The sequence below is a fragment of the Mesoplodon bidens genome (assembly GCF_964165515.1).
Source record: "Mesoplodon bidens genome assembly, chromosome: 3".
NCBI lineage: Eukaryota > Metazoa > Chordata > Mammalia > Artiodactyla > Ziphiidae > Mesoplodon > Mesoplodon bidens.
The window spans coordinates 61,271,216-61,292,031 of NC_138178.1; the positions used below are offsets into that span (position 1 = coordinate 61,271,216).

Here is a 20,816-nt window from a genome sequence, read left to right on the forward strand (position 1 = left end):
GAACTTCTAGAGAAGTCATTCTAGAGATCCAAGCTTCCCAATAAACTGGAATTTCAGCTCTTTAAGCATCAGAAGTTGCTGTTTTCAAATTCTCTGGATGAAATTATTTCTACAACGTATTTCTAACTTTATTATCCTTTTAAGCAGAATACAGTCGGCCCTCAGTATCCACGCATGCAAAATCTACAGATACAGAAGGCCAACTGTAAGGAACTTGAGCATCCTCAGCTTTTGGTGTCCACGGTCACGTGTCTGGAACCAGTCCCCCGTGGATACCAAGGGACAACAGTATACTGAATATAATTTATGTGTTTCTTAAGACTTTGGACTCCTGGGAATTCCCTGTTAGTCCAGTAGTAAAGAAATCACCTTCCAATGCAGGGGACGCAGGTTCAATCCCTGGTCAGGGAACTAAGATCTCACATGCCGCAGGGCAACTAAGCCCGTGTGCCACAACTACTGAGCTCGCGTGCCTCAACGAGAGAGCCTGCGTGCTGCAAACTACAGAGTCCACGCACCCTGGGGCCCCCGAAACTGCAATGAAGACCTGATGCAGCCAAAAATAAATTAAATAAATATTAAAAAAAAAAGAATTTGGACTCCTGCAATAAATGTTAATTTTTATGATAGTGATATTCATAGAAACTACTGATATATAAAAGTAAGATGTATACGTATAGCTGATTCACTTTGTTATACAGCAGAAACTAACAAAACAATGTAAAGCAATTATACTCCAATAAAGATGTTAAAAAAAAAAAATGGCCATACCGTAAAAAAAAAGAAAAGTAAGGCTGTCTGTCCCCATCCTCAGTATCACCAGATTGACTTTTAGTTTATAGAAAAAATTTCACCCTGTCAGCATAAAAACCTACAAATGCCCCTTTTTCTCATTGCTGCTTCTAATCCATGTGACCTTAGAAACCAAATACTACTTATTTGAATTGTCTAAAATAAGACTAACCTCTAAATGAAAGCCTGAGGAATTCTCATGTAAGTATAGAAATGTTAACCACATATTTTCATACACACTCCATTAACCATTTAGAGACTGTTTTTTTTTACAATCTAATTGTATAGAAAAAACATGGGCTTTATAGTCACAGAGGGGTTCAGATCCTACTTTTAGCACTTACTAGCTGCATAATCCTGGATAAATTGATAAACTACCTTCTCTAAATGTTTGCATACTTGTTAAATCAACATTATCACCTAACTCACAGTTGCTATGAAGTTAAATGTGATACTATATATAAAAATGACTGCTACAAAGTAGGTGCAAAATTAAAAGACCTATTTTCTTCTTTGATTCATACAGTTAATACGGCAAATTTACTAAATTTTACTGTCTTTTATACAATCAAAATAATTTTCCATTTCTTTCTCAACATTTTTTATTTCTCTGGCTTCTACATATGGTGCTTGTTTTCTCTGCCAAAGAGCTTATAAGTATTTTTGCCTTTCTTGTCCTCTGTAACTAAGACATTTCTCCTGCATGGCCCAAGTAGCAGAAATCCTAATTATATTAGGAACATGGGAAATGATGTACAATCCTAACTTCTCACACTCCTAGATGGTAAATAAGCTTCCTAAAGTCAAAGTCTCTGTTGGCTATTTGCCAGTAGTATAACTTTTGGGCTAACTATTTCTGAGCCTTAATTTCTTTCTTTTGTTTTTTTTTTTTGAGCCTTAATTTCTTAATATTCAAAAAGAATATCAATCTCCAATAATATGGCCAATTATTTAGAACAAAACACCCACTGAAATTGTTTAAATTAATAAAATAGAAAATATATGTTCTAAAAAGTATCAAAGAGTTAACAAGATGGTAAGGAATTATAAGGACAAAACATAAGAATTATAAGGCCAAAACAGAGAGGTAAGCAGAATGCTGAAGCCAAGTTAGCCCCTGACTGAAGCCAAGGTTGGGCTTTGGTTTTCACAGTCTCATAAAGACAGAAGCCAAACCCAGGACCCACGCTAGGAAGTGAGTCTGATACGAGACCCTATACAATAAAACTCAAACTCATAAAATAAACCAAAATAAACCTGTCCCATTCTACCCTATCCCCCAAGAACTGCAAGGAAATTTGTGTTGGCACTGAGCTAGCTGTAAATGAGAGTTCCTGACAAGTTGTAATTTTTTCTGTAAAGGGCCCGATATAAATACTTTAGGCTTTGGAGGTCATACTGACCTCTATTGTAACCACTCAATTCTGTGGTTGTGGCACGCAAACAACCACAGACAATACAGAAATAAATAAGCACAGCTGTGTTCCAATAAAACTTTATTTATGGACACTGAAATTTGAGTTTCATAAAATTTTCACATGTTGCAAAATATTATTCCTTTTTTCCAATCATTTAAAAATGTAGAGGACTTCCCTGGTGGCACAGTGGTTAAAAATACACCCGCCAATGCAGGGGACACGGGTTCGAGCTCTGGTCTGGGAAGATCGCACATGCCACGGAGCAAATAAGCCCATGTGCCACACTACTGAGTCTACACTCTAGAGCCCATGCGCCACAACTGCTGAAGCTCATGCGCCTAGAGCCCGTGATCTGCAAAAAGAGAAGCCACTGCAATGAAAAGCCCACGCACCGCAAGGAAGAGCAGCTCCTGCTCGCCGCAACTAGAGAAAGCTGGCACCCAGCAACAAGGTCCCAACGCAGCCAAAAATAAAAATAAAGAAAATTTTAAAATAATAATAAATAAAAATAAAAATGTAAAAAACATTCTTAGCTTGCAACCTTACAAAAACAGGTAGCATAGGCCACAGTATGCTTTGAATTGTAACCACTAGACACAAGACCACCTCAGCTACTATTACCCTACACACACACATACATACAACACTCACACAATTTTGTCGCCTTAATTCATATTACCTGAATGACACAAAAAAAACCCAGGTTACAGGCATCGAGAAGACACGTGTGCAAGCATCACAAATAATGTCCCAAGAAAACACATTATTTAGACCAAGCAAGAAGGAAACAAAGCACCATGAATAAGAAGAAGCAAGGAATGGAAACAGATCTGCAAAAATTTCAGATATTGGATATGATCACACAGAAAATATAATTGCTTACTAATGTTTCAAGTGATAAATAAGACTGAAAATATCTGAAAGGGACAAGAACCATAAAAAATGACTTTGAAGATTTTAAAAGCTAAAAAGAACTTGTAAAATTTTAAAACACAACTGGAATTTAAAATGGAATAGTAGACATGAATGAACTAAAAGACCTACCTGAAGAAATTGCCCACAGTGAAAGAAGAAAAATACAGAAAAAAAGGTTAAGAAACATGTGAGAGGGACTTCCCTGGTGGCGCAGTGGTTAAGAATCCACCTGCCAATGCAGAGAACATGGGTTCAATCTCTCGTCTGGGAAGATCCCACATGCTACGGAGCAACTAAGCCTATGCGCCACAGCTACTGAGCCTGTGCTGTACAGCCCAAGAGCCACAACTACTGAGCCCACGTGCCACAACTACTGAAGCCCAAGCACCTACAGCCGGTGCTCCACAATAAGAGAAGCCACTGAAACGAAGAGTAGCCCCCGCTCGCTCCAACTAAAGCCTGCAGCAAAGAAGACCCAATGCAGCCAAAAATAAATAAATAAATTTATTAAAGAAAAAAAAACTTCAGGGGCTTCCCTGGTGGCACAGTGGTTGAGAGTCCGCCTGCTGATGCAGGGGACACAGGTTCGTGCCCCGGTCTGGGAAGATCCCACATGCTGCAGAGCAGCTGGGCCCGTGAGCCATGGCCGCTGAGCCTGCACGTCCGGACCCTGTGCTCTGCAACAGGAGAGACCACAACAGTGAGAGGCCCACATACTGCAAAAAAAAAAAAAAAAAGAAAAAAAACTTCAAAAAAAAAAGAAACGTGAGAAAGAGAGAAAATCTAATATATGTAAATTGGAGATCCAGAAAAAGAAAAGAAACAGCACTGAAATCATAACATCATGTTCTTTCAAACAAATAGAAATCAGTAACAAAAAAATGACTAGGAGTAACAAATAGTATCTTTCACACCAACATCTATCCCATCCCACATACCCTTTTACAATGTGATGTTGACACTTTTCCCTATGTTCTCTGCCCCTTGAAGTTGGATGGACCTTTGCAACTGTCTTGACCAGAAGAATGCAGTGAAGTGAGGCTGAGTGACTTCTGAGGCTAGATCATAAACAGCAACATGCTTCTACCTAGCACTTTCTCCCTCAGGAATTCTAGCAGTCATACCTTAACAACTAAACTTAAAAAGCTCCACGGGGGCTTCCCTGGTGGCGCAGTGGTTGAGAGTCCGCCTGCCAGTGCAGGGGACACGGGTTCCTGCCCTGGTCCGGGAAGATCCCACATGCCGCAGAGCGGCTGGGCCCATGAGCCATGGCCGCTGAGCCTGCGCGTCCGGAGCCTGTGCTCCGCAACGGGAGAGGCCACAACAGTGAGAGGTCCGTGCACCGCAAAAAAAAAAAAAAAAAGCTCCACGGAAAAACCCATATGGCAAGGAACTGAGTCAGGCAAAACTGCCAAGCTGAACCACTCCTGAATTCCTGACCCACAAAAACTGTAAACAATAATAAGCTACAAAGTTTGGGGCTTAACTTGTTATGCTGCAATAGATAACTAATATAGCAGGAAATCCTCACACAGCTGTAAACTTAAAAATCTAGTCCTAAATAATCCATGTGAAAATAAGTAAACAGAAAATATTTTGAATAAACCATAACAAAAATATTACATTTCAAAACTTGTGAGATGCAGCTAACGCAATACTTTATAGGGAAATTTATAACTCTAAATAGGTATAATAGAAAAAAGTGAAAATTTGGGAACTGTCTTTTTAAGAAGATAGAAAAAACAGGAAAGTAAAACTAGGACAAGTAAAAGAAAAGAATAGAAATGAGAAATAAAAAAATATAAAATAAAAAGGGCCAACAAAGCCAGAAGTGGGTCTTTGAAAAAACTGTAAATTGGCAAAACTCTCACAAAAGTAACGAGGTAAAAAAGAGAAAGTGATCAGGAATGGAAAAAAGGGGAAAAATATCAATGCCGAAAATGTTACAATGGTAAAAGGATTTTTTAATTTAGATGAAATTGAAAATATCCTAAAAATATGTATAACAGCACAATTTACTCACAAAAACTGACTGGTCCCATTAAAAAAAAAAAAAAAAACTTAGTGACCCTAATAAAAAAATCTTTCCAACAAAGAAAACGCCAGAGCCACACTGCTTTACCAGCAAATCCCCCCCAAAACTCAAGAAGTAAATAATACAATCTTAAATAAATTCTTCCCGATTCTTTTTTTTTTTTTGGGCAGTACGCGGGCCTCTCACTGTTGTGGCCTCTCCCGTTGCGGAGCACAGGCTCCGGACGCGCAGGCTCAACGGCCATGGCTCACGGGCCTAGCCGCTCCGCAGCATGTGGGCTCTTCCCGGACTAGGGCACAAACCCGCGTCCCCTGCATCGGCAGGCGGACTCTCAACCACTGCGCCACCAGGGAAGCCCCTTCCCGATTCTTTTTACGAGGCTGGTATAATATTGAAACCAAAAAATCTGGCAAAGACCAGACAAGAAAGCAAAACCATAAGCCAATCGTACTCCAGAACTTGCACGCACAACTCCCAAACAAGTATTAGCAAACAAAATCCAACAATGTAAGTACAGTATACTATGATCAAGTTAGGTAACCCAGGAAAGCAAAGATAAATCTGATACTTATATCAGAAAGCCAATTAATATAATCAACCATATTTTAAGATCCATAAATATTCAATTATTTATTTACATCTCAAAAGGAGTCTTTGCAAACTAGGAATAGAACAAAACTTCATTTGATAAAAGGTATCTACAAAAATCTACAGCATACTTAGTGTGGAAAGGCTGAATTTTTCCTTTGAGATCAGAAACAAGAAAAGGATGGCCCCCATCTACTTCTAACAACATTATACTGGAGATAGCTGTATATTGTAGGCAGCATAAGAAAGCAAGAAAAAAATAAAAGGTATAAGGATTAGAAACAAGAAACAAACTGTTATTATTTGCATATGACATAACTGCGCATATAGAAAATTTGAAAGAATCTACAGATAATCTCATTAATTCTCTAATTTAACAGACACAAGTTTGATATTAGTTTTATAGCTCTATATGCCAGCAGCAAACAATAGAAAATAATCTTTTAAAGATATCACTACTTACAATTGCATCAGAAAATATGAAGTGCTCAGTGACAAATCTAACAAATAATGTATAAAACCTCTACTTAAAAAATAAGACCTTATCATGATTCATTACAGAAATGGAAGGATATCCACGTTCTTAATTTGGAAGACTCAATGTTGGAAAAATGCCAGTTCTCCCCAAATAAATCTACAGAACCAGTTCAATCTCAATAAAAATCTCAAATGCTGTTTTTATGTTGAATTACTTGTTGGGAGGTTTTTTGTGGAATTTGACACAGTGATTCTAAAATATATATGAAAGTGTAATGGGCCAAAAACAGCCAAGACTCTCCTGAAAAACAACAGCGAAGTGGGGAGACGTGCCTTACCAGGTATCAGAACTTCTAAAGCTATAAGTAGTTAAGACGGTGTGTCACTTGTACAGGAATAGACAAACAGACCAATAGAACAGAGAAGAAAGTCCAGAAACAGAAGTATGCAAATATGGATACTGGACATATGTGAGATGTGGCACTGCAGATCAGTAAAGATGAATTTTTCGGGCTTCCCTGGTGGCGCAGTGGTTGAGAATCTGCCTGCTAATGCACGGGACACAGGTTCAAGCCCTGGTCTGGGAAGATCCCACATGCCGTGGAGTAACTAGGCCTGTGAGCCACAACTACTGAGCCTGCGCGTCTCGAGCCTGTGCTCCGCAACGGGAGAGGCCGCAACAGTGAGAGGCCCGCGCACCACGATGAAGAGTGGCCCCCGCTTGCCACAACTAGAGAAAGCCCTCGTACAGAAACGAAGACCCAACACAGCCAAAAATAAATAAGTAAATTTATAAAAAAATAACTGCCTTTAAAAAAAAAAAAGATGAATTTTTCAAAATCAGTGCTGGAACAACTGAGTGTCCATTTGGGGTGGGAGAGAATAAGATTGGACCTCGTACTATCCATAAAAATCTATTCCAGGTAAAGAACAAATTTGTGAAAGGTTAAAACTTAAAAGCTCTTAGAAGATGATATAGAAGAACTACTTTACCTCAGACTACAAAAGGGTTTCTTTAAAAGGATTCAAATAGCAGTAGCCAAAGCTGATAAATTCAACTACATTAAAACTGAGAACTTCTATTGATCAACAAGCACCATAGAAAGTGAAATAACACACCAAAAACAGGTGTTATTATCCAAAACACATGTAGGGAATTCCCTGGCAGTCCAGTGGTTAGGACTCCACGCTTTCACTGCCATGGGCCTGGGTTCAATCCTTGGTCAGGGAACTAAGATCCAGCGAGCTGCGCAACATGGCCAAAACACACACACGCACACACACACACAGAGGATTTCTAAACATCAGTAAGAAAACCACAGACCACCTAACAGAAAAAAACTGGGCAAACAACTTGAACAGGTACGTCATAAGAAGAAGACTCAAATGATGATGAAAAGATGCTCAACTTCATTAGTAATCATGGAAATGCAAATTAAAATCATGAGACACCATCACACCTTTCAGATTGGTAAAACTTAGAGTCTGACAATACCAAGTACTGAGAATGTAAAACAAAGGGAACTCTCATTGTGTTGGAATTATAAATTGAAATAATTTTGAAAAACACTTTGTCATTATCAAAGTTGAATGTGTGCATACCTCGCAACCCAGCAATTCCATTCCTAGGAATTCTACAGAAATATCTGTGCACTTGCGTACATGAAACAGGTACAAGAGCACTCACCACTGAATTATTTGTGTAACAGCAAGAAATTGGAATCAACTCAAATGTCTATCAAAACTAGAATGATTAAATTGTAGTATACATTGGAATACATTACCACAATGAAATCTAACGAACGACAGCCAACAACTTGCAATTAATTTCACAAATGCTGAACTAAATTTTTTAAATCACATAAAGTACTCATATGAAGTTCAAAAACAAGGAAAACTATACTACATTGTTTAAGGATATATGACCTGGGATTTAAGATTATGAAGCAAAGCAAGAAAATGACAGTCACAAAAGGTCGGGATAATAGCCACCTCCACAGAGTGGGATATGTTGACAAGGGCAAGGGGAGAGTGAGGTAATGGGGAGGTAATTCTTGTTTGTTGGCCTGGGCAATGACAACACAAATATTTACTTTATAATTTTCTTTAAACTGCATATGTTTTATTCACTCTCCCGTATGTTCGAATAAAAAGGAAAAGTAACAACTGCTTATGACTGCTATAGTAATTTTTTTTTAGATGTTCTCTAAAACATCTGCCATGCCACGCAGCATGCGGAATCTTACTTCCCTGACCAGGGATGGAACCTGTGCCCCCTGCAGTGGAAGAATGGAGTCTTAACCACTGGACCGCCAGGGAAGTCCCTGCTATAGTAACTTAATATGATAAAGCAATTTATGTAAGCCCGAGAGCTTGAATTCCTTATATCCTAGCAGGTACCCTTCCCTCTGTCTTTAGTATTCCTGTACCCTTCCCTCTGTCTTTAGTATTCCTATCTCTGTCTTTAGTATTCCCTCTGTCTTTAGTATTCCTATCTCTTACTCTTTACACTCATAGTATACATTTTATCTGCCTTACTAGACGCTAAGTATCTGTCCAATGAATGCTTGGATAATCTGAAAGATTTAAGGCAAAAAGAAGAAGAAGAAAGGTTAAGGAGAGGGGAAGTTGTGGGAAAAAACAGTAAGGAAAGAACCTGACTTATGCTTACATGAAAACACCCAGGACGTCAGATTTTTAGTTCCAATGCTTCAAGGAGCCAGGAAGCACAGGGAGAGGAAGTAGGTAAATCACCTCTGTCCCTTCTGACCAGGTGCCATAAAACAAAGCAGATTAACATCATTGATATCATCACCTAATATTTAGGTGCAAGAAAGTGTACCTAAATATATCTACTTCTCCTGAAATCCTCTTAACAACAACAACAACAAAACACAATAACAAAGCCCCCTCAGGGACTTCCTTGGTGGTCCAGTGGGTAAGACTCCACACTCCCAATGCAGGGGGCCGGGGTTTGATCCCTGGTCGGGGACAATCCCACATGCATGCTGCAACTAAGAAGTCTGCATGCTGCAACGGAGATCCCGTGTGCCGCAACTAAGACCTAGCGCTGCATAAATAAATAAATAAATAAATAAATAAATAAATAAATAAATAAATATTTTTTAAAAACAAAAACAAAAAACTAAAGCCCCCTCAGACTATAGGGCTCTCTGGAACAAATCAACTCCTCTTAATTACCGGGGGAAGAAACTTTATTTTTCAGTTAATCTATTCAGTATGTATTACCTATTCATAGTTCAAAAGATTAAACACAAATATCTATCAGATACAGACTCGTTAATAAAATTATAGTATATCAACACAATAGAATACTATGCCTCCATAAAATAGAATAAGATCTGTATGTACCAATATGGAGTATTCTCCCAAATATATTGTTAAATGGAAAAAAAAAAAAGAAGAAATACAGAATAGTACATATGGTATGAAAGGAGAGTACACACATGCACATACACCTAACTTCAAAGGAAGAAGAAAAAACTGGAATGATTGATCAGAAACTTATAAAAATGATTATCTATAGGAGAGCAAGAAGGAAACAGAAGGGATGAGGATGAAAATAAGATTTCTACATATACCTTTACATTTGGTTTCTCCTTTTGAACTATGTATCTTACATATTCAAAGGGTAACAGTAAATTTAAAAAAACAGAGGAAGCAAACCCTAAAATGAAAAACAAATGGACCTAAATACATACCAAACTGGTAACAATCACATTGAGAAAATAATGATTTCAAGTGACTTTTAAACACAGTACTAACAATAAGTATAACCTTGGTGGGATACGTTCTAAGACAAAATGAGATGCAAAGAAATCTTAAAATTTACTGGTAGTGTTATTTATTTTAAAACTACATTAGTTATACTTAGGAAAAAAATCAATGTTAATAAAAATTAAGATTTTCAATATAAAAGAGATTAAAACTGAAGTACTTTTTTTAAAAAAAGATGAAGAAACATGCAATGTTAAATTTGAGTAAGAATTATCAATATGACCTCATGCTTTTTTTTCTCTCCTGAGAAGACCTAGAAGTGATGACAGTTCCATAAAAGGGAGCATACCAACATCCAGATGTTGTTTTCTAAATATCATCCTCCACTAAAAGGAGACAGATCTCCTTGGAGAAACTGCTGATTCCTGTCTAAAGCAGAAGTCCTTGGTGAGCTAAGATGTCTTCTACCCGAAAGTAAGGAATCACTCAAAGACTAATAATAGGCTTATGCAAAAAGAATCACTCAAAGACTAATAATAGGCTTATGCAAAAAGAATCAGGTGTCTGTTTGAAGGGACTCCCAATATCCTTATTTGAGACAATCTTAGCAGCAAAAAAGAACAATGGGAGGGAAGGAATGGGAGTTTGAAATTAGCAGAGGCAAACTATTACATATAGGATGGATAAACAATAAGGTCCTACTGTATAGCACAGGAAACTATATTCAATATCCTGTGACAAACCATAATGGAAAAGAATATGAAAAAGAATATATATATATGTATAACTGAGTCACTTTGCTATACAGAAGAAATTAACACAACATTGTAAGTCAACTCTACTTCAATAAAATCTGAAAAAAAAGAACAACTGTAACTAATTGTAATAAATAAAAATCCAAGAGACCATTAATAAACTCATCTGTCACCACTGTACATGACTATTAGACCAACCCCTCACTCTGAAAATTAGACAAGAAAAAATTAAGCATTTACTTATTCTGCCCTTTTAGGAAGTACAGTTCACTCCCAGGTGATGAAGGTTATAAACCTTTTGTTAACAGAAGAATGACAGCTAATAAATATTAAAAAATTACAGAATTAGAAAAAATCACCATTTTCCAACCTTCAATCAAATAACTCATTTGCCCAAGGCTCACAAAAGATGCTAAAATTGCTAGGTATAGAATATTTTGAAGGATGGAAAATTTGTATGATACCAAAGTATTGCCCCCAAAGATTATTGTACTTGATGATCATAAGAGGAAAGAATATACTTCTACAATGGAAAGATACAGCAAACACCACTTTATTTATTTTTTAAATTTATTTATTTATTTTTGGCTGCGTTGGGTCTTCCTTGCTGCACGTGGGCTTTCTCTAGTTGTGGTGAGCAGGGGCTACTCTTCGTTATGGTGCACATGCTTCTCATTGCGGTGGCTTCTCTTGCTGCGAAGCACAGGCCCCAGAGCACAGGGGCTTCAGTAGTTGTGGCGTGCAAGCTCAGTGGTTGTGGCCCACTGGCTCTAGAGCACAGGCTCAGTAGTTGTGGCACACGGGCTTAGCTGCTCCGCGGCATGTGGGATCTTCCTGGACCAGGGCTCGAACCCATGTCCCCTGCAATTGGCAGGCGAATTCATAACCACTGCACCACCAGGGAAGTCTGCAAACGTCACTTTAAACTTCATAAAACTTAGATCACTAATAGTGACGTCATATATCTCCCACAGTATGCAACATGAAATATAATATCACCTATAAAGTATTCTTGCCAAAACTTTTTACCATGCATAATCAAGCCTTTAAATTATAACTTCCACTGTACAAGATATACACGGAACAGAGGAACAAGTTAAGCAAAAGCACAAAGAAATAATTAGATAACTAGAAAACAGGCCATTCTGATAAAGAAGATGTGGCACATATATACAATGGAATATTACTCAGCCATAAAAAGAAATGAAATTGAGTTATTTGTAGAGAGGTGGATGGACCTAGAGTCTGTCATACAGAGTGAAGTAAGTCAAAAAGAGAAAAACAAATTCCGTATGCTAACACATATATATGGAATCTAAAAAAAAAAAAAATGGTCCTGAAGAACCTAGGGGCAGGACAGGAATAAAGACGCAGACATAGAGAATGGACTTGAGAATGGGAAGGGTAAGCTGGGACGAAGTGAGAGAGTGGCATGGACACATACACTACCAAACGTAAAATAGACAGTGAGTGGGAAGCAGCCGCATAGCACAGGGAGATCAGCTTGGTGCTCTGTGACCACCTAGAGGGGTGGCATAGGGAGGGTGGGAGGGAGGGAGATGCAAGAGGGAGGAAATATAGGGATATATGTATATGTATAGCTGATTCACTTTGTTATAAAGCAGAAACTAACACACCATTGTAAAGCAATTATACTCCAATAAAGATGTTAAAAAAAAAAAGGCCATTCTATAAGATGATGATCTAGTCTTGTCAAAGAAATTTCAATATCATAAGAAAAAGGAGTGGGATAAGAAACTTTTCTAGATTAAAAGAAACTAAAGATAATCAAATGCATGCAAAAATCTTGCCTGAATTCTGGTTTGAAAAACTGAAAATTTAACTGTAGTCTGAATATTAAATGTTATTAGGAAATTACTGTTATTTTTCTTAGGTGTTGGTAATGGCACTGTGGTGATAAGGAGAATATTTTCTTAGGAGATATATGCTCAAGTGTTATGAGGTAAAAGTCAAAATAGTCTCAATTTCCAAAAGGTTCAGTTAAAGTATATACACACACATACACATAGAAAACAATACAGCAAATATGGATGGCATACTGTTAACTTTTTTTTTTAATTTTTAAATTTTATTTATTTTTTTATACAGCAGGTTCTTATGGTGGCTGACTTATCAATGTTCTTTGTTCTATTCTTTCAACTTTTCAACACTTTTTTTTTTTGGCCGCACCGTGCAGCGTGCGGGACCTCAGTTCCCCAACCAGCTATTGAACCCATGGGAGCACGGAGTCTTAACCACTGGATGGCCAGGGATGTCCCTCAACATTTTCTAAGTATTTTCATTATTAAAAAAATAGTGTGTGGGGGTGGATTTCCCTGGTGGCGCAGTGGATAAGACTTCACGCTCCCAATGCAGGGGGCCCAGGTTTGATCCCTAGTCAGCGAACTAGATCCCACATGCCTACCGCAACTAAGAGTTCGCATGCCACAACTAAGGAGCCTGCCTGCTGCAACTAAAGGAGCCCACGTGCCACAACTAAGGAGCTGGTGAGCCACAACTAAGGAGCCCGCCTGTCACAACTAAGACCCACTGCAACCAAATAAATAATTTTTTTCTTTTTTTAAAGAAGGAGGGGGAAGGCAGGAAGAGAACTAAAATAAGGTAGAGTTGCAAAAGAAGGTAAGGAAAAAATACGATCTCAAGATCATTTATAAACTCATATCCACATAGTTATCTGAAGAACTTTCTCCCTTATAGTAAAATAAATAAATAAATAAAAATTTCGGGAATTCCCTGGCAGTCCAGTGGTTAAGACTCCACGATTCCACTGCTGGAGACCTAGGTTCAACCCCTGGTCGGGGAACCAACATCCCTCCAGCCACGCGGCAAAGGCCAAAAAATTAAAATAAAGTTACTGTCTTTAAAAAAAAAAAAAAAAATCCAGACTACTCAGCCCACTATCATCTGATCAATATAAGTAAACAGATCTCAAATACTTACACACTACAGACAGCAATAGTACTACAATCTGTCAATGATTTAAGGAATGTTTGTCATTGGCAAACAGAACATTTTGTTGTACCTCACACTGAATCAAAATACATTCTAACATCCATTAACCTGATATACTAAGACATGAAGAGAAGCATTTCTTTCGAGCCTTTTTGAATTGAAAACTATGATCACACTTGAAAGACAGCTAGCAGACTATCCTTCTAAGATTGACTTCTACTGGCAACAAACTTTTGATGGTCATTTATTTATGCCACACAATGAAATTCTTTAAATTCCTGATCTCATATTTAAACATAACAAGAAATAGACATATTCAAGGAGGAAAATGAAGACTTATTGAGTACCTACTATGTGCTTGGTGCTTTACATAAACTGTTTTAACTCATGATAATCTTGTGAGATGAACATTCTTGAAGCTCAGAAATGTTAAGTGACTTGCCCACAAATGACAGCTCATAAGGGATGAGGCTGGAAATTGAATCGAGGTCTGTTGAAAATCCAGGTTTAAAAGTCTATAGTATTCTTTCCACTTAATTGGCCTTAACAAATTTAATATTTACAGACAGAAAAGTCCATCTAAGGAAAAAGTATGTTTAATAGCATTCCTTCATAGTCAAAGAGCCACATAATCTTAAAGTTTAAGAAAAATCAAAACTGAGAAAAAAAATAAGTATGCTCTAAAATTATTGCTAGTTGCAAAAAAAACTCAATTCTTAGCAAGCCAGCTGTCTATGACACAGGACAGCTAGTCCTTTCCTCACTGTACATGTAAAATTATACTCCAGTTGCCCGTTGGATGACCCCATTGCCAAAATATGCTAGCAACATAATTCACATTAAAACCCAGAGGCCAAACACCATTTGGAAAGTGCTTTACATGTTTACTATACCCATCTCAAGCATGATCCCCACTCAAAACAGGCTATTTTAAGCAAATATTCTTTGGTCTGTCATATTCTTTTCCACGACTCTAAAATATTAAACTTAAAAACAAGAGAATCTACCTAAATACAAACATCCCATAACTGAATATTAAAATATGATGTGATTTTGAATTTATCTATTGCACAAAAATATGCCAAAATTGCACTAATATAAATCACGTATGTTCTTTCCATAGGTTCAAAATTCTAATATCTATGTCTCTTGTATGCCTAAGGATACACAAAAAATATGTAGAGAAATCTACGTTAAAGAGTTTTCCCATTTAAAATTAAATCCTCTTTGAACTGGACTAGCGACCAGAAGAGGGCATAAGGTGGCGTGTGTGGTTGTATTGACAGTAATATCCTGTATCATGCTTGAGGTAGGTGTTGGTTACATTTGTGTATTCACTCTGAAAATTTATTGAGCTGCACATTTATGATCTGTGTACTTTTTTATATACATTATAATTTATAATAAGCATATTCTTTTTAAAAATTCTTCAATCTTAAAACGTGCCTTACTATATTGTACTGATACCAAAGAAGCTACAGCCCAGTGAAGAAAATAGACAAGCTATTAGGAATTTCATTAGAGAGCTGTGACAGAAGCAAGCACTACACACTATAGGAGTGGCACCTAACTTAACCTGGAGGAAGTAAAGGAAAGCTTCCCAAAGATACACCTGGTCTGAGTCCTGAAGATCAGATAGCAGATTGCTAAGCAGAGAAAGGTGGAAGAGAAAGACGGGAAAGGGAACAGAGAGTGCAAAGACCTAAGTTCAATGAGTGGATCAAAGAATTTAAGGAAGAGAGCAAGGAAGGAAAGCCTAAAGAAGAGTCAGATCATGAAGGATCTCACACACATGCCAAGCTACAGTTTAAGCTTTATCCTGAAAGCAATGGGAAAGCACTGAAGATCTTTCAATAGGAAAGGATATGATTAGATTTGTATTTGTACCATGTCAATCATGGTGCCTGCCATGTTTGCAACCCCATTTTGTGGGAAAGTTATCCTGCACACTGCCCCATGTTTTTCACCATTATGATCCTGCCCCACACCCACATGCACAAATAAACACACAGCCAACACTAAATGGCCAGAAGTAGTCACATGACCCAAGTACACAGGCTTGCTAGCAGCCCATGATTACAGAGCTGAGCCAAAGAGATTGTTTCTTGGGAATTCAAACCAGAAAATCTTAGGAAAAAGTCAGCAACAGAAGCTCAAGTTTAAAAGACAGTAGCCAATATACACTACCAAATGTAAAATAGCTAGTGGGAAGCAGCCGCATAGCACAGGGAGATCAGCTTGGTGCTGTGTGACCACCTAGAAGGGTGGGATAGGGAGGGCGGGAGGGAGGGAGACGCAAGAGGGAAGAGATATGGGGATATATGTATGTGTACAGCTGATTCACTTTGTTATACAGCAGAAACTAGCACACCATTGTAAAGCAATTATACTCCAATAAAGATGTTAAAAAAGAAAAAAGACAGTAGCCGGGAGGCAAGATGTTGGCATGGGAGTGACACGGTAGTTATAAGGAAGCAGAAATTAGGAATAAATGGAAGCCATGAGATTGGGTGGGGGAGGGGATTAGGGAGAAAAAATAATACAAAACGAAATAGAAAAGGTAGCTAAGACAAGTTAACAGTAGAGCACTAGAGTGAAATCTGTCTTTTCCTGCTTCTAGTTTTATTTATTTATTTACTTATTTTAAAAATTTATTTATTTTTGGCTGTGTTGGGTCTTCATTGCTGTGCGCAGGCCTTCTCTAGCTGCAGTGAGTGGGGGCTACTCTTTGTTGCGGTGCATGGGCTTCTCATCGCGGTGGCTTCTCTTGTTGCAGAGCACGGGCTCTAGGCACACGGGCTTCAGTAGTTGTGGCACACGGGCTCTGCAGTGCAGGCTCAGTAGTCATGGCGCATGGGCCTAGTTGCTCCGCGGCATGTGGGATCCTCCTGGACCAGGGATCGAACCTGTGTCCCTTGCATTGGCAGGCAGATTCTTATCCACTGCCCCACCAGGGAAGCCCTCTAGTTTTATTTTTAAGCTCCTGTTCTTCCTGAGACCAAGCTGTTTAACTTTTCCGGGGTTCCCTTGTGCATGTTTTCTTTCAATAAGCACTCCACTACTTAAGGTAACTTGAGTCTCTTCATTGCAACTGAAAGAGCCTAACTAAAAGAGCATTTTAGAACACTTACTCTGGCAAAAGTGGAGAGAATGAACTAGAGGGTACGGCAAAACAAGAGGCAGATGAGAAGACAAGAAGACCAACAGACATTCGGGGTTAAAGAGACAACAAAAATAGCAATCAGGAATGATCTGAAATATCATGAGGGAAAACGTGTCGGACTTTGTGATGTTGGTAGTTTGGTACAGAGCGCAGTGGAGGATGATTCCCAGATTCCTGAAGGCTTCATGAGGAGGAGAGAGTAGTACCGTTCATCAAGACAGGCAATCAAAAGAAAAAATTTTGTTGCAGTTTGTCTCCTTCTACCCCCACCTTTTTGGAGGGAAGTGAGGCAGAGAAGAGTTTTATTTTGTACATGTGTGAAGTGCTTGTGAAATATGAATCCCAGTGGAGATGTCCATTAGAAGTGATTTACAGGGGTCCAGAGTAAAGGCAAGAGCTCTACACTGCAGCTCTGGACTTAGGAATAATTACATTAAGTCATGCTATGTTTTAAAAACGTGACTGAAAAATCTTTGACTAATCTTTATTACTAATATAACTAGAAAGCATACAAACCAAAAAACTTAATATTCTTGGCAAACCACATATTCCTAGCTCCTATACTTCTCTGTAAACAATGAAGATTGAACAAACTTTTACAATAGTATAATCTAAATGATTAGGAAAAAATGGGATTTATGTTGCTAATTTCTACTGAGGTTTTACCTTTTTAATAATCTAAGTTTACTCCATTTCCCTCAGTACTATATACCACTCAGAGAAAACACTGTTAAAAAGTCTTGTCAGACAGTGAACCTACTGATGTTTAAACTATAACAAGACTTTTTAGAGAACTTAATCACATAATTTACTAGCTTAGACATTCAACTCTACCTATACTGTAAATGTTAGATTTCTATCCTACAATCTCTTCTCCTCTCAGTACACCTTTTGCACGCAAATCTATTACTATCAACCCAGAACTTGATAATGAGCTTAAGCCACAAATCCAGTTGCCTCCTGGCCATCTACATCTGATAGAAGTATAATCACCCAAACTCAACATGCCACAAATTGAATTCCCCTTTCTTGACAAAAATAAAAATTCCACTCCTCCCTCACATGGGTCCCCACCTCAGTGAAAGGTACAAGCTAGAAACCTAGATCTTATCTTCTATGAACCCTCACCCTAATCCCAAATCCAATGAAATCACCAAATCCCGTCTACTCTCAAAACCCAAATGAAGACTGCACCATCATCATTTACCCTCCTGACACATTTAGTCTACCTTTCAATCCACCCTCCTCAAAGCAGACAGAGTGATCTTTTAAAAATGCAAATCTTATCAGTTCAGTCCCCTTCTTTAAATCCTTCAGTAACTTACTTGACAAACATTATAATCTCTATCAAAGCCAGTCACTCCATGGAAGCTCAGAGGTTCAGTGAGAAATCTACTTTAGTTATATGCTTTTTTGTAGGTTCACAAAAGAATCATCATGAAATTTTTCAAATCCTGAAAATTACTTAAAACATACAAAACATATGATACATTTAAAAGAAAAGCATGCAGCACTGTTTATAAGAACAAAGACTGAAAATAACCTCAATATCACCAGAACGGAATACTATCCACCCAGTAAATGAGGCACTTCCAAATGTACTATTGTTGAATGAACTCTAGGATCTATTATTAAAGGGGGGGTGGTATATCCATAGTATACAGTATGCAAGGATTTGTCTGTGGAGTGTTTTAAAAATATAAATGTATAGACTTGTATGCTAAAAATATCACAGGAAGGACACACACAAAGATGGAAACAGTGGTTGCATCTAAGGAGGGAAAATGGGTGGTTAGAGGATAAAAAGGGGGAAAAGAAACTTTTTACTGCATACTCTTTTGAACCTTTTGACTTTTATACTATGTCTAGTTATGACATATAATTTTAATATGATTTTCTCCCTCCTCAGTTCCATACACACAAAATAAAAAAATTTTAAGTACTGACTACAAAAACCTCTCTATACTTCATCCCTATACCAAGGTTAAAATTATGCACTGATCATCTGGTGTAAAATTACCTTTCCTTCTTGACAGCTCAGGAGTTCAACAAACTACATTTTATTCAATATTTTACTATTGAGAAGACTGTTGGTAATGACATCGGTGAACACTGCATGATAATTGTACTTGCTCCTTGGAAAAGCAAGACAGTAGCACCAGGTAGCAGAATTTTATTATTAAACTGACATTAAAGTCTTCAGGGATTAAGGAAAGCTACAAATCTTACTTTTCCAGCAAATTCGCAAACAGCAAATCAAAAAAAAAAAGCACCCTGGTATCCTTCAAAAACAGTGCAAAAGATCTGTAAAAATCTAGGAAAGTGAAGCAAATGATACCAAATGGAGACACAGTTATATTCATTAGTGTTGTGTGCTCTGATCCTTACAGAAGTCCCTAAAATGTCACGATCTGGACTACCTCACACGTTCTACAGAAGAGACAAGATGAGAAGCAGGCTGTGAGACCTTACAACAGCACACACCCCCTGCCCGGGGCTTCCATGCTCTTCCCTCTTCCTCTATAGCCACCAGACTAAACCTTCCAAACAAGGGTGTCAGTTGGTCCCCTTAAGCCCCACCGGAGTGAATACACTAGGCTACGCAAACACCCCTTCAGGATTTCATGGCAAAGCCCTTCCAACCAAAGAAAGGATCACGAGCGGGGAGAAAGATAATCAGGTCTGCCTAAGGACAAGAGGTCTGGGGGAGAGGCTACAGTAGGAGTCGGGGGGAGAGGCCGCTGTTGATGGTGTCTAAAGAGGGGCTGACACCAGATCTCTTGGGAGGTAAGAGCATCACGAAGCACACTATCTGAAAGCCGAGTTGGGTAGGGCAAAAGCTAGTCGGCTAGGCGGTGAGCGAGGTGGGGGGGGGGCGGGGGAGGAGAGAAGAGGGGTGGGCATGATGGATCTGCCCTGGAACTGGGGGTAGCAATGGGTTAGGGGGTGGCAGTAACTGGGTCTGAGGAACAGTGACAAACCCGGGTCAGCTCATGGGAGGATGTGACAGAGTCTCGAGGCCCCATTAAGCGTCCGAAAAGAGTCTGAAGGAGGTTCCAGTAGGGTGTGCTGGGGTGGGGGGCCCGTGACAGAACCCCTAGAGAGGCTGGAGGGCCGGAATGGTGTCTGGGCAATGGAAGATACGATGGGTGAGGTCTACGGGGGACCCGGGGCAGCGATCGGATGTCAGGGAAGCTGCGGGGGCAGACCCGCTCGCGGGGCGTCTCCGCCGGGGCGGGGCGGAGCGGCCCCGCAAAAGCTAAAGAGAGAGACTGAGACGTGGGCCGGGCCGGGCCGCAGGGCCGCTGGGCGGCTTGGGCGGGTCTTACCTCGGGCTCCGCCGCGGTGGCCACCGCAGCCCCCTCCTCTTCGGCGGAAGCCGCCTGCCAGCCTCAGCCGCAGGGTCAGGCCGGAGGAGACAGCAGAGGCCGAGACCACCGAGGGTCGGAGGGTTTGGAGAGGGTGGGCCCAGCTGCCTTAGGGTCCGGGCGAGCGGCCGCCGCGCATCCCCCGCCCTGTCAGAGAGACTCCGCCCGGCCTGGGCAGGCACATCCCCCGCCGCACCCGCCCAGAGAGCACGCGTTGGACCGCCGCCTCAACCGCTGTCGCCCCCTATGCCGGTGCCGCCGGTGCCTCCTCCGCCGCCTCTCGGCGTCCTGGCTGGATTCTCAGCAGCCACAGCCAACCACCGCCCCGATCCCGTCCGCTCCGGCCCGCGCGCCCCCGACCCCGCGCACAAGGCCCCGCCCCGCGCGACTCCTCGGCTGCAAACGGGCAGGCGCGCGCACTTACCTCCCACGCCCCCTACCGCCTGCCGGAGCTGGCCGGTCCGCCTGGCCCCGCCCCCGCCCCCGCACGTGACGCCGCCAGAGAGTCAAGCATGCGCTTGCGCGGACACGCCCCATTTCATCCGTCCCAGGCGGCCCCGCCCAAGCTTTTTTTCCTCACCTTACGGCAGAGCT

At 39.9% G+C, this 20,816-nt stretch overlaps 1 protein-coding gene across 7 annotated transcripts in view; it reads right to left on the reverse strand.

Moving 5' to 3' along the window:
- MYO9A (myosin IXA) overlaps positions 1-20,572 on the reverse strand; it is a 284,585-nt gene extending 264,013 nt beyond the window's left edge. For all 7 annotated transcript variants that reach the window (XM_081228009.1, XM_081228011.1, XM_081228012.1 and 4 more), the window contains exon 1: positions 20,184-20,572. The gene's annotated coding sequence lies outside the window, so the exon portion shown is untranslated. The remainder of the gene's footprint in view (positions 1-20,183) is intronic.
- Positions 20,573-20,816: the final 244 nt, after the last annotated feature.